General features: G+C 36.8%; 1 long non-coding RNA gene across 1 annotated transcript; it reads left to right on the top strand.

Annotated features, from left to right (window-relative positions):
• The first annotated feature begins 9,853 nt into the window (after positions 1 to 9,853).
• On the top strand, positions 9,854 to 13,360 carry LOC124892282. The gene is made up of 2 exons (XR_007050165.1): positions 9,854 to 11,115; positions 13,054 to 13,360. It is a non-coding gene; the product is annotated as an uncharacterized LOC124892282 (long non-coding RNA).
• Positions 13,361 to 13,674: the final 314 nt, after the last annotated feature.

Genomic DNA, 13,674 nt, shown 5'->3' with positions numbered 1-13,674 from the left:
CTACCTCACTATCCTTACCCTTACCCTACCCCACTAACTCCCCTCACATTTTTTATTCCTTTGAACGAATAGACAAAAAGGCACGGGAAGGGAGAAATAAAAAAAGGGATGGATCCCCCCCCCCCCCCCCAAAAAAAAAACATTCTTGAAAAGGAATTTCATTTTTGGTTTTCAATTAAAAAAGGGGGCCCACAGAATAATATTGACTCCACATCATATTTCTTTTCTTCTCCAGAAAAAAAAATCATCACAGATACACCACACTAACACCACTCCTTCTATCGTCACTCTCATGAACACACAGATACAGACGCACAAGACTCACTGATTCCACACAATTTAAACTCAGATGATAACCACACCTCATGATATATGGATTCACATACTACAACACACACAAACTGAGCACGCACACACAGAAGAGAGGTCGAGGGAGATTGATTGAGAGAGGTAGAGAGAAAATAGAGGTCGATTGAGAGAGGTAGAGAGAAAATAGAGATCGATTGAGAGAGTAGGAGATATCGAGAGAGAAAAGAAAGGGACGAGGGGTTGATTGGTTCTGACGAGACAAAAATGGAAAAACCAGCGCCATTCCGGCGAAGCTTTCACCGGAAACGTCAAAATCGGCCAAAAATCTGTTTAAATTCACCGAAAAAGGTTACCCACCTTTAAAATTTAATCAAAATCGGTGACCAACACTTGAGAAATACCTTCGCACCACTGTTATCCGGCCTTACCTGAGCTCGTCGGAGCTCCGTTCTGATCAGTTTATCAAAAAAATGATTAAAATTCGGTGAGTGAGCATTCAAAGTTCCCATACTTCATAGGTACTATTTCGGGTTTGCTTGCTTTTGGGGGTTTGCTCGAGTTGGCAGATTTGAGTTGAGTTCGTTGGATTGAGTCGTGAATTTGGTTCCGGTCCGTTGGCAACATCAATAATTTGGCGTTGAAATAAATTAGAGGTCCATTTTTCATCTCTTTCTTCATAATTTTATGATCTTTATGTGAATGATGGTGTGAATTATTGTTTGTTTTGATTCGGTGTTTGATTTTTGTAATTACGGATTGCATGATAAAATGGTATCTCGTTTGAGATTTAAAATTAATTGTTTAGGGCGAAATTAAAATTGATAAAAAGCAAGCGTTAATTTATTTTGATTCACTGATATCATTGATGTGATAATGCCATGATAGATCAAGCTCGGGTAGGCAAACATAGGTTGGGTAGGCAAACTTAGGGATGGTGATTTGTTGAATGTGTGAATGTCTGTGAAATGGTTCTTTCTATTTTTACGCATAAAATTGAGAAAATGTATTCATTTTACCAAGGAATGCCCCAAGATCTTATGTACTTATTCATCGGAGAATTCTCCGACTTATCATGTACGCAAAGGAGGTTCATGATGAAGGCCCGAGGCATCGGGTGGAGCTTAGTCTAGGACTAGTATAGAATAGGATTTATATTTTTCGCAGTTTTTCTATTTTAGATTGTATAATTGAATTAGACATTATAAATTTTGGATTTGTTTTGTTTTGTTTGCTTGATTGATTGTTTTGATGTATTTTTTTGTGGTTTATACATTCGTCTTGTCAAATTAGCCGATATGCTCCACCAAGCGACCGTGGTCGAACCACCGGATCGAGGGGTGCCTAACACCGTCCCCTCGATCAACAGAATTCCTTAATCAGAATCTCTGTTCGCAAACTAGTTTAAAGATTCAAAACCATTTTAAAAATATAATCCAAGGGTGACTCGGCACACCCGATTTATGCAAAGTGGCGACTCTGAGTTTTGAATATAAAAAGTCCTTTTTGAAACAACTTTTTTTATCTTTTTGTCACTTTAATAATAAAAACTCTTTCAAACTTAAAATCAATTCATTTTGGTTAAAAAATGGGGTGTGACAGCTCTGGCGACTCCGCTGGAGATTTTTCAGAATTCGAGCTTATTTTTTGAAGTTGTATCGGCTTAGTTTGGCATTATGAGTGTATAGAAATTGTTTGTGTTATCATTTGTGTTTATTTTATCATTGTTGAGTGTCTACGAGCTCTTTGTTTATAGTTTTTCCTCTTATGTATTACCACTTTATATCTGGCATCATTTGCATAACCTGAGTCAATTCTTTCTGCAATAAGTCCTAGAGTGCACGTCATGGACACGAACTCTAGTTGAGTCATCCATATTTTAGGAGGGGGAGCCGTCGGATGTATGGAGTGGGTAGAAAGCTTTCGCAGCCACTATCGACCATACACTCCCCCGAATAGCCTTGTTAGTGGACCCCAACGTAGGTCAGCCTTTAGGTCATGCTTATTTGCATCATACCGAGACCTAGCGGGACTCACTTGGTCCTTTATAAGAGTTTCAACTTACGAGCATCCTTACGTGCTAAGTTTTGTATTTTGAGGGTGACGTGGTCATTTGAAGGACTGATTTGGGAAAGCATGTGTTAGAAGTAAAGTGCGTGGGCATGAAAATTTTGAAAAAAAGGAAAAGAGAAAAAGGAATCAAAAAAGAGAGTTTCGTAGTTTATTTTTAGAGTTCTTTATGACTTTTTTCTTCACAACTCAAAAATTCAAAAAGATTCTTTTTACCCTTTGCACTCATTTCTAAAAAAATATTAAAAACATCAAAAAGATTTTCCTTTTATTTCCTTTAGCAAGCATTCACAATTTGAAAACCTCAAAAAAGATTTTTTTTTTTTGATAGGAGCTTTTTATAAAAGAAAAATGTAAAAAAAGTTGGTAGAAATTTTCTACATTTCATATAATGAAAATACCAAAAAGATTTTCTTTCATAGTTGTTGGTGTCAGTTTTATGTGAAGTGTCAAATTGAAAACTCAAAAGATTTTATTGATGTTGGTCATTGTCTGTCTTTGGTCGAGTCTCTCAAGTCATGTTTAGTTTGTTATTTAACCCTTAATTGTCCAATCTGGACGAACTATGCACCCCTGATTCTCCTCTCTCGGAAGTGAGATACGTAGGCAGCCTATTACAGGTTCGGGGATCTGATTTAAAAAATTCAAAAAGATTTTCTTCACTCTTCATTTAGAGTAGGTGTCATATAATCTCAAAGAAAATTACAAAAAGATTTTTCTTTAATAGTTTCAGTTTCATTTTCATACGAAATTCAAAAATTGAAAATCCAAAAAGATTTTTCTTTGGTAATCATAGATTTCCTTTTGTATAGGGATGTTAAAATTGAAAAATGCAAAAAAAAAAAAAAGATTTTTCGTCAGTTCTTCTGATAATTTATTATTTTCTTTTCTTCTTAAAGTTTCAAGAAAAAGAAAAAGAAAGAGCTTTATTGGCCCTTTTGTGGTCAAACTTCACGAACTACGCACACCTAATTTTTCTCTTTTGAGAGTGAGATACGTAGGCGCCCTTCTTGGGTTCGGTGATCTTTTTCAAAGAAAAGGAAAAGAGAAAGAAAAGGCTTTGAGAAAGTGTTGAACTCTAACACGTTTGTTATTTCTATTCAGTTAATTTAAGGTGGTTGGTTTGTGACATTTTGGCTGGTCCTCCACATCACACCAAATTTCAGGAAGAGTTAGTTGTGTCCAACAAGGATATAGAGAGTGACATCATGGATCAAATAAAGAGTTCGCGGAATGAAAATTTAGGAGATAATAAAGAGATTCGAAAATTAAGACAACAAATGATAGAAATGCATCGAGCTTGGGCTAATGGGTTGCCGCCTCCTCTATTTTCCACTGATAATCTGGAATATCTTTCTAGCTTGCCTCCGGTGTCACATGCACAATTTCCTATTTTTATTGACACGCCACAACATGCATCAGGATCTACCCCGGGGAAACACTATCCAAACACTTCCAATATTTATCTCCTCATTCCCCAATACAAAGATACCACATCCTCGGCTCCACCCATTGTTCATGTTTTTGCAACACCACCTCCACCAAAGCTCTTACATTTGAGGTTTATCCACCGGTTGTGCCTCCCCACTCTGCGAGAGAGCCTGTATTGAATATATCTGTTAATCAGCATCATGCTATTGAGCTCGCATTATTTAAGTTGATTGATCCTTATGGCTACACTCACCCACCTGAATTTCCTCTTAACACTGAGAAGCCTGTTATGACAGAAGAACAAGAGGAAATGACCAAAAAATTGAGAAGTTTAAAGCTAGCTATGAAGAACTTACAAGGACTTGGGGGTTACAAAAGTGTCTCATATAAGGACTTATGCATGTTTCCCGGGGTCAACCTTCCCCTCGGCTTTACGGTGCAAAAGTTTGAGAAGTATGATGGACATGGGGATCCGATGGCACATTTGAGACGCTATTGTAACTAATTAAGAGGTACTGGAGGCAAAGAAGAACTGCTCATGGCTTACTTTGGTGAGAGTCTTTCGGGTCTAGCCTCAGAGTGGTTTGTTGATCAGGATATTGATAAGTGGAATAGTTGGGATGATTTAGCTAATGAATTTGTGCAATAATTTCAATATAATATGGAATTGATCCCTGACGAAAAATCCCTAACCAGTATGAAGAAGAAGAATACTGAGAGTTTCAGGGAGTATGCAATCAGATGGTGTGAACAAGCTACTAGAGTGAAACCACCCATGAAAGAAAGCAAGATAGTGGAGGTGTTTATTCAGGTGCAGGATGAAACATATTATCAACACTTGTTATCTAAATTAGGCAAGCCATTTATTGAGGTCTTCAAAATGGGGGAAATGATAGAGGATGGAATTAAGACCGGTCGTATTGTGAGTTTTGCAACATTGAAAGCGACTACTCAAGAAATTCAAAAAGGATCAGGAAGTGTTGGGGAGAAGAAGAATGAGAAAGATACATATGCTATTATAGTTGGACAGTGGGAACGGTCAAAATGACCACGTCGTCGTCGCTCTCAGGCTCAAGCCCAAGTTCTTGCTCAAGCCCCACAGAATCACTCCCAAAATCCATTATACTCCATCCCCCCACCTCCATATCCAGTATACAACGCACAACCACATGTAAACCCCTATCTTACCCACAGTGGAACACACCAACTCCTCAAAGTCATCATCTAACTCCACAAACGTATCTAAACCCTTCTAGGCTTGATTTTTAATCCAAGCCAAACAATGAAATAAGGTAGAAGTCAAGAGATAGCTTCACACAAATTGGAGAGTTGTATGCTAGTTTATTTCAGATATTGGTATAGTGGGGCATGATCACTCTTCTCCTTGGGTACACTCTTAATCTGCATTTAAGAAATTTTGATCCTAATATACGATGTGCGTATAATTCTGATGCTCAGGGTCATAGTATTGAAGATTGTCCAGATTTGAAAAGAGAAATTGAAAAAATGATTCAAGATGGATCAATTATGATACAGAACATTGATAGTGAGGAAAGCTCTAGTCATGCTGATATACAAACCAGTGGCTAAGATATCAAGCTCAACAATTAGGAAGTCACTTCTCTCCCTACTAGGAAGAGGTCTGGTAGTTTATTTTTTTTTTCTATTTTTCAAATTATTTCAGGGCTGTAGTTCGGGATCTATCTTGTTTTGTCCCTCTGTTGTTTATGTTCGAACCCTTCTATCTTTTATTTCAACTAAATGAAGTGTCCCTTTCCCTTTATATTTTAAATATGTGTTGTTTGTTTTCTTTATACAGTATATTTCATGTTGATTCTAGTGTTATGACATGCGTGCAGATTTTTTAGCTGGATCTTAAAATCCAATTTTGACCATGAAATATTGAATCAGAGGGCTAAAGTTAGAAAAAGCATCTAAGAAAATAGGTAGAGTGCCGACACATTTGGTGACAAGTTGAAGCCTTTTTTGAAATTAAGACAATTATTTTGAGAATCACAAGAATAACTTGGTCATCAATCGAAAGACATGTCCCATTAGGTCAAATGTGGACGCGTGATCCCTATGTCAAGAGAAACAAGAAGATAATCAGATCCACAAAAGCATGGATTATTAGATGTGAGGGATGTACAAAAAAGGTGGAGTTGTATGTTTTACAACTGTAGAAGAAGTAGTGACGCACAGGCTCTGTTAAAGATAGTTTTGTAAAAAATGTCACAAATGATCTTTTTCTTTAGCTTTCATATTGCATGATGTGTACTTGCATTTTAAGGATTGATATGTCGAAGGCATTTCATTCTGCTATCCAAACATTGTGTTATCTTTTGTTTACCCCATTTGAGCCTTAGTATTATTTTCTTTCATACCCCTCTTTTGAAATCAGGATAAAGTCAGCAAAGCTCAAAAGAAAAGTGTTGAGCAAAAGAATAATATCAGAAAAATTTCAAAAAAAAAGAGAAAAAAATGTGTCCAAAAAGAAAGAAAAGAGAAGAGTACCAAGAAAAATAAAAAATGGAGTCAGAAAAGGTCCCAAAGAGAAAAAGAGTCAATAAACGAAAAAAATTAGAATCAAGCAAAAGAACAAGCTGCTGGAACTACGTGAGACCTGATTCTCCTCTCTCGGGGGTAAGATACGTAGGTTGCCCTACTCGGGGCTCGGTCCAACCAAATAAACAATTTAGAATTGCCCGGTCAAAAGAAACTGAGGCATGAGTTAATCCTTATTGTTTGAGTCGATTCCAAAAGTTGTAAGTCCTACCCTACTTCAAGTGTCGTTTGGGCCTCATGTTATCCTTTCTTTCTAACCTTATCTAAAAACCAAGTTACAACCAAAGAAAGACCTTCAGATTAATCCTTGAGAATGTTAAGGATAAGCATGCAATGGATATGATGACACATTTTGGGAATTACTTGTCTTCCTCAGCATAAGGAATCTGAAGAGAAATAAAAATGAGAGAGCCTTATTGGTGAAAACCCCCACGGGAACCATGAGGCAATGGTAAGTTGAGAGAAATAAAAATGAGAGAGTCTTATTGGTGAAAACCCTCACGGGCACGATAAGGCGATGTTAAGCTGAGTGAAAATGAGAGAGGCTTGTTGGCAAAAACCCTTCAAGGTGCCACTAGCCGAATGAGGTCTCCAAATGCAATGGGCCCAAGAAAGTAACTCAGTTTCAGGGTCATTAACTTAAGAATAATTGGTAGAAAGTTTGGATGGAAAGATCAGGCAGCTTAATCCAAAATGCATGGCATAATCATTAGAGTTGACTATCATTTTTAGATAATTTTTTTGTTTCTTTGTTTCAAATGGGGACATTTATTGTCTTTTCTTTCTTCTCTTTATTTTTATTTTTATTTTTATTTTTTAAGTCAGTTATACAAATAAAAAATCATCATTGTCATTTTCTCATGTCTTTGAGTCAAGTCCACGTCAAAACAAGTGAGAAAAGATTTCAAAATCGGCTACCAGCTTCTTCAATTGCACAAAGCAAGACAAAAGCCTACACATAAAAGAGATATGATTGTGAGCCAAAATGAGGTATGAAGAAATTTTTATCAACAGACAAGTCTGGGAACTCATGAAAATACCAAGGTTCAAGAGGTATATCTGAGAAATATGACAAATCAAAGATATTCTGTTTATTTCAGAGTCACTTTTAATAATCTAAATTCAGGTCGATGATGCAGCAAGTCAATGACATATGCTAATGGTTGGAAGTAAGGTTAAATGTGACCAGCGCAAGAACAATTGCCTTAAAAGCCAACGCCAAAAACCACCCACCATGTTTTTAAACTCACAAGTTTTCTTTGATGAAACAGGAAACATATTACCTTCAAAGCAAGGACTTCAAAGCATAAATATCAAGGGTTGCAATGCCTCACTTTTACAAATGCATGAAGCAATGTTGCTGCATAGGTTTGATAATCAAATCATGGTAAAAATTATCCTCCTATATCCCTCGGAGACACACTTTCTTGTCCAGGGATTTCAGTTTTTATTTGCTAGGTGATACACTTCTTAAATTGAACCTTCCCTCCTAGAAGACGTACCTTTTAGTCAAGTCATTCCCCTTGATTCCTATAAAATGTACCTTTAGTCAAGTCATCTTCCTTGATTCCTATAAGACATACCTTTTAGTCGAGTCATTTCCCTTGATTCCTATAAGACGTACCTTTTAGTCAAGCCATTCCCATTGATTCCTATAAGACGTACCTTTTAGTCGAGTCATTCCCCTTGATTCCTATAAGACATACCTTTTAGTCTAGTCATTCCCCTTAATTCCTATAAGACGTACCTTTAGTCGAGTCATCTCCCTTGATTCCTATAAGACGTACCTTTAGTCGAGTTATCTCCCTTGATTCCTATAAAATGTACCTTTAGTCGAGTCATGCCCCTTGATTCCTATAAGACGTACCTTTTAGTCGAGTCATTCCCCTTGATTCCTATAAGTTACCTTTTAGTCGAGTCATTCTCCTTGATTCATATAAGACGTACCTTTTAGTTGAGTCATGCCATTTGATTCCTATAAGACGTACCTTTATTCGAGTTATCTCCCTTAATTCCTATAAGACGTACCTTTTAGTCGAGTCATTTCCCTTGATTCCAATAAGACGTACCTTTTAGTCAAGTCATTCTCATTGATTTCTATAAGACGTACTTTTTAGTCGAGTTATCTTCCTTGATTTAGATAAGACGTACCTTTTAGTCGAGTTATTCCCCTTGATTCCTATAAGACATACCTTTTAGTCTAGTCATTCCCCTTAATTCCTATAAGACGTACCTTTAGTCGAGTCATCTCCCTTGATTCCTATAAGACGTACCTTTAGTCGAGTTATCTCCCTTGATTCCTATAAGATGTACCTTTTAGTCGAGTTATTCCCCTTGATCCCTATAAGACGTACCTTTTAGTCGAGTCATTCCCCGTGATTCCTATAAGACGTATCTTTTAGTCGAGTCATTTCTCTTGATTCCTATAAGATGTACCCTTTGGTCGAGTCATTCCCCTTGATTCCTAGAAGATGTATTTTCTAGTCGAGTCATTCTCCTTAGTTCCTAGAAAATGTACTTCCTAGTCGAGTCATTCCCTTTGACTCCTAGAAAATGCACTTTCTAGTTGAATCATTCCAATTAACCCATAGAAGATGCATTTCTTGGTTCGGGTTTTGCAAGTAGTTATGATGTGACTATCACAAAATTTCTCTGATGTTAAACCGGGGCAAAAATTTAAATCCAGTTTTTGAAACTTTACTTTTCTGGAAGATGGAATCTCTCTTTATAATAACGTTTGTTTGGGATAACTTTTGTTCTAGTTTTGATTTTGATTTCAGGAGCCTTGAAGAACAGTGTGATGAAATTGCAAGTCAGGAGCCCACCTGAAGAACAAGGTGATGAAATTGAAAGTTAGGAGCCCGCCTGAAGAACAGGGTGATGAAATAGCAAGTCAGGAGCCCACCTGAAGAAAAAGACGAATAAATAAAAAGTCAAACAATGAGGTGAAGAAGTTGAAAGTCAAACAACAAGGTGAAGAAGTTGAAAGTCAAGCAACAAGACGAAGAAATTGAAAGTCAATAGATTGAAAAATAGCAAGTCAGGAGCCCGCCTGGAGAACAGGGTGATGGAATTGAAAGCCAAGCTACAAAGTTGAAGAAATTGCAAGTCAGGAGCCCGCCTGGAGAATAAGGTGATGAAACTCAAGTCAAGAGTCCAAAAAAAGCTGCATAGATAGGATTTTTGTAATTTCAGTTATCTTTTTAACTTGTAATTTTCATTTTTTATGTAATGACAAAGCCACGGACCGGAACCTCGACAGGGCCTCACTCGACTTTTCAACTTTGTATAGTCCCTCTCCTTCCAACTCTTTGAGATACCTATGACTTGATTCCCTCGTAACTTGGTTAGGTAGGATGTCCTAAGTCAAAGACCCGGTTGCCCTTCTTCCTTCTGTTTCTTTTCTTGAATAATGGTCGAATCAAAATTTGGTCTCGTTGTCTACTTTTTTATCTGAAAACACTTTGTATTTACACTCAAAAAGGGACATGACTTAGACAACTAATTTTGTCCCTCCCAAAAACCCAATTCATCCATTTTTACTACATGTTATCATACACCCTCACTAATATGATTATACCCCTCAAAAATATAAAAATAATAAAATTTCAATAAATCCCTAATATTCTCTTATCCTAACAAACTTTATCCTAACAACCTACCAACTCACACCCCACCTCACTACCCTTACCCCTACCCCACTAACCGATACACCCTCACTAATATGATTATACCCCTCAAAAATATAAAAATAATAAAATTTCAATAAATCCCTAATATTTTCTTATCCTAACAAACTTTATCCTAACAACCTACCAACTCACTACCCTTACCCCTACCCCACTAACCCCCCCCCTCACGTTTTTTATCCCTTTGAACAAATAAACAAAAAGCACGGGAAGGGAAGAATAAAAAAGGGCAGGACGGATCCCCCCACCCCAAAAAAAAATAATTTTGAAAAGGAATTCCATTTTTGGTATTCAATTAAAAAAGAGGGCCCACAGAATAATTTGACTCTACGCCATATTTCTTTTCTTCTCCAAAAAAAATCATCAACAGATACACCACACTAACACCGCTCGTTCCATCGTCACTCTCATGAACACACAGATACAGACGCACAAGACTCACCGATTCCACACAATTTAAACTCAGATGATAACCACACCTCACGATATATGGATTCACATACTACAACACATACAAACTGAGCACGCACACACAGAAGAGAGGTCGAGAGAGATCGATTGAGAGAGATAGAGAGAAAACAGAGGTCGATTGAGAGAGTAGGAGATATCGAGAGAGGAAAGGAAGGGACGAGGGGTTGATTGGTTCCGGCGAGATGAAAGCGGAAAAACCAGAGCCATTCCGATGAAGCTTTCACCGGGAAACGTCAAAATTGGCCAAAAATCTGTTTGAATTCACCGGAGATGGTCACCCACCTCCAAAATTCGATCCAAATCGGCGACCAACACTTGAGAAATACCTTCGTACCACTGTTCTCCGGCCTTACCTGAGCTCGCCGGAGCTCTGTTCTGATCAGTTCACCGGAAAATTGGTTAAAAACTGGTAAGTGAGCATTCAAAGTTTCCGTAATTCATAGGTACTGTTTCGGATTTGCTCGGTTTTGGGGGGGGGGTTTGCTCGAGTTGGAAGATTTGAGTTGAGTTCGTTGGATCGAGTCGTGAATTTGGTTCTGGTCCGTTGGCAACATCAACAATTCGGTGTTGAAATAAATTAGAGGTCCATTTTTCATCTCTTTCTTCATAATTTTGTGATCTTTACGTGAATGATGGTGTGAATTGTTGTTTGTTTTGATTTGGTGTTTGATTTTCGTAATTATGGATTGCATGATGAAATGTTATCCTGTTTGAGAATTAAAATTGATTGTTTGGGGCGGAATTGAAATTGATAAAAAGCAAGCGTTAATTTATTTTGATTCATTGATATTGTTGATGTGATAATGTCATGATAGATCGAGCTCGAGTAGGCAAACATAAGTTAGGTAGGCAAATTTAGGAATGGTGATTTGTTAAATGTGTGAATGTCTGTGAATGGTTCTTTCTATTTTTACTCATAAAATTGAGAAAATGTATTCATTTTACCGGACAATGCCCCGAGATCTTATGTACTTATTCACCGGGAATGCCCCGACTATCATGTATACAAATGAGGTTCGTGATGAAGGCCCGAGACATTGGGTGGAGCTTAGTCTAGGATTAGCATAGAATAAGATTTATATTTTTCGCATTTTTTTAATTTTAGACTGTATAATTGAACTGGACATTATAAATTTTGGATTTGTTTTGTTTTGTTTGCCTGCTTGATTGTTTTGATGTGTTTTTGTATGGTTTATACATTCGTCGTATCAAATTAACCGATATGCTCTACCAAGTGACCGTGGTCGAACCACGGGATCGAGGGGTGCCTAACACCTTTCCCTCGGTCAACAAAATTCCTTAACCGGAATCTCTATTCGTAAATCAGTTTAAAGAGTCAAAACTGTTTTGAAAAGGATATCCAAGGGTGACTTGGCACACCCGATTTATATCAAGTGACGACTTTGAGTTTTAAATATAAAAAGTCCTTTTCGAAACAACTTTTTCATCTTTTTGTTACTTTAATAATAAAAACTCTTTCAAATTTAAAATCAATTCTTTTTGATTAAAAAAGGGGGTGTGACACAAATTTGTTGTGAAATTATTTATTATTTTCTTAATAGGATGTGTTCTTCTTCTTTTTTGTAAATTTTAATAGAAACTGCTACGAAGTGGTGATATGTTTTCTGCTCAATCAATTCAGAAAAATTTAGCTCCAAAAATAAGTTCATGTTCTTTAAATTCCTCTGAAATGTTACACCTTTCACAAAAATGTAACTCTAATAGCTAAACTCGAAGACATCAATGGATATTCAGAAAATTTTGAGATAATAGATCAAATTTTAGGATATGAATTTTTTGTATCTGCAGATTTCGTTGACTGCTTCTACCCCATTCTTTTAATTCTTCTTTAAGGCTTAGAGTTTGCTAGCAAGAATATAGTCAGGTTTCCCAATGAATTCAAAAGATGTCCACCAACCCTTAATTCTGTCTACAAAATCTTTCGTACTCAACCTCCAATTTTCAAACTTGAAATATGATTTGTTGTACTCCCAGACACCACATTGCAAGTCCAGATCTTCAATACAATCTGAAAATTCCTTCATTGTTGTAGTTCTTCTTGTGTAGTTTGCTTTTTCAGAGGGGTATCTAGTGATGTTAAAATCGTCACACACCGCCATGGACTTACTGTTATCCCCCTAACTTCTACTATCTACTCTCAAACTATTCTCATTTAATATCTAAAATTTGTGTGCGTATAAACCCATCATGTGACATTCAAATTCTTGTAAAAGTGCAACATGTAAGTCAAAACTGTATATATCAATCTCCAGAACTTCCTCTCTCCATACCCTGTTGTCCTAACATTATAATCCCCCTATGGTACCACTAGCTTCAAGATAGTCAAATTTCACCCATCTCTGTCCCCCATTCTCCTCAACACTATCCCTGACTTCCTCTCCTAAGTTTTTTCTTAAAGGCAAATGATGTCTATCTTCCAGTTGTGTATTAAACTATTAACCCTCTTCCTTTTATCTCTAATTACAATATGTATATACTCACTCTTCTTTTTCTTTTCTAGGTCTTGCCTCTTGGAACGAAAAGCAGACAAAATTGCAAACATGAACACTTTTGTTTACGCCAATTCAGTGACACCAAACATGCGAAAAACTGAACCATGTTTAGATTCCTAAGAAAGCGTAGTGTTGGAACTGTTGATAGTGCTTTGTTTATCTTTGTATCAGAAAAAACCTTTCACTCATTCATTGTTTTGTTGATTGATAATGTGAGGGAGAGTTTGCAATTTACGTTTTCATGTTCTTGCTTGACATTGTTGACTAATTTATTTGATTTCTCGACTTTCTTATAAGCAGTTTGTTGTTTATTAGTACATTGTTGCTACGTCGCCTTGACTAGTTTCTGAAACTCGAGCTTCTTATAATGTGAGGGAGAGTTTGCAATTTACGTTTTCATGTTCTTGTTTGACATTGTTGACTAATTCCTTTGATTTCCCGACTTGAGTTTGTTAGTATTTATTAGTACATTGTTGCTTCTTCACCTTGACTAGTTTCTAAAACTCGAGCTTAGATTGATTTATAAGCTCGTGAAGCCTCTTCAACATTACGAAAATTCCCCAACCAGATTCTTTTCTTACTAATGGAATTTCTATTTCAGATGTATATATCTCTATTCTCTTATGATC

The sequence above is a fragment of the Capsicum annuum genome, unplaced genomic scaffold, assembly GCF_002878395.1.
Source record: "Capsicum annuum cultivar UCD-10X-F1 unplaced genomic scaffold, UCD10Xv1.1 ctg4541, whole genome shotgun sequence".
Taxonomy (NCBI): domain Eukaryota; kingdom Viridiplantae; phylum Streptophyta; class Magnoliopsida; order Solanales; family Solanaceae; genus Capsicum; species Capsicum annuum.
The sequence above is the reverse complement of the archived record's forward strand: the minus strand, read 5'-3'. Positions and strand labels throughout refer to the sequence as shown.